We start from the raw sequence: 1,429 nt of genomic DNA, 5'->3' as shown, positions 1-1,429 counted from the left end.
TAGTCCTTTGTCGATCTTCTTTTCTTAAATAAGTTGCATTTTGTTTGTTTTTTGGTATTACATAGAATTGGACTCAGCTGCATATAACAGAAAACCCTCTAAAACCAGTGACTTAAACATTATAGAAGCTTATTTATCTTTCCCATAAAGAAGTCTGGAAGCTGGCAACTCAGGCCTGGTATAGTGACTGAGGTCACATGCTCAGAGCTGAGGCTCCTCCCAGCTTTCTGCTCCATCATCTGACATATAGTTTCCATACCGGCCCTGGGTGATGGTGGGAGCTGGCTTTCTGCATTCTGTGTTCCCTGCTGCTGGCCAGGTCTGGTATGGCATAGACTGGTGCCTGGATCCTGCTGGAATCCAGGTGCCTGTGAGGATGAAGTGGAAAATCAACCTCGAACACTGTGAGGGTCAATTTCATGGCTAGATCAGGGTGCCCAGTTATTTGGTCAAAAACAGTCTAGATCAGTGGTTCTCAACCTGTGGGTCGCGACCCCTTTGGGGGTCGAATGACCCTTTCATAGGGGTCGCCTAAGACCATTGGAAAACAAAAAGATATTTACATTACAATTCATAACAGTAGTGAAATTACAGTTATAGAGTAGCAATGAAAATAATTTTATAATAGGGGTCACCACAACATGAGGAACTGTATTAAGGGGTCGTGGCATTAGAAAGGTTGAGAACTGCTGGTCTAGATGTTGCTATGGAGGTATTTTGTAGATGTGATTAACATTTACAGTCAGTTGACTTGAAGTAAAGATTACTCTCCATAATATGGGTGGACCTTATCTAATCAGTTGAAGACCTCAGAGCAAAAATTGAGGTTTCCTGGAGAAGAAGGAATTCTGCCTGAAAACAGCAACATGGAGGAACTGCTGAGTTTCCAGCCTGCTAACCTGTTCTGTGGATTTTGGACTCATCACCCACCACAATCATGTGAGTCAATTCCTTAAAATCTCTCTTTCTATACACACACTGAGACACACACACACACACACACACACACACACACACACACACGCTGTGTCTGTCTGTCTGTCTGGTCTGTCTTTAATCTCGGGACCCTTGCCCAGCCCTGGCTTTTGGCAAAGATATGGGGAATAGGGCTGAGACGACAAAGAACTTATATCTTCTCCACCAGTTCAAGTTTGTGTGAATACTCCAGTGTCAGACTCAGAGTAACCCATGTAGACCCCAGGGGTTAAGAGGTTAAGATGGGACCTTTATACACTGGTTTGGCTCATGACTGTGGTGGACATTGATGGGTTTGGGTGCTTAATATTCATTTGCCCTGTTCTTTTTTTAAAAGATTTTTATTGGGGAATTGGGGGATGGGAACAGCGCTAGGGAATTGGGGGAAGGGGAACAGACAAGTTGCTGTCCTTTTGTTCTTCAGTCTAGTTGTGGAGGACGTTGCCTTGCTGGC

The sequence above is a fragment of the Hipposideros armiger genome, unplaced genomic scaffold, assembly GCF_001890085.2.
Source record: "Hipposideros armiger isolate ML-2016 unplaced genomic scaffold, ASM189008v1 scaffold_561, whole genome shotgun sequence".
Taxonomy (NCBI): Eukaryota; Metazoa; Chordata; class Mammalia; order Chiroptera; family Hipposideridae; genus Hipposideros; species Hipposideros armiger.
The sequence above is the reverse complement of the archived record's forward strand: the minus strand, read 5'-3'. Positions refer to the sequence as shown.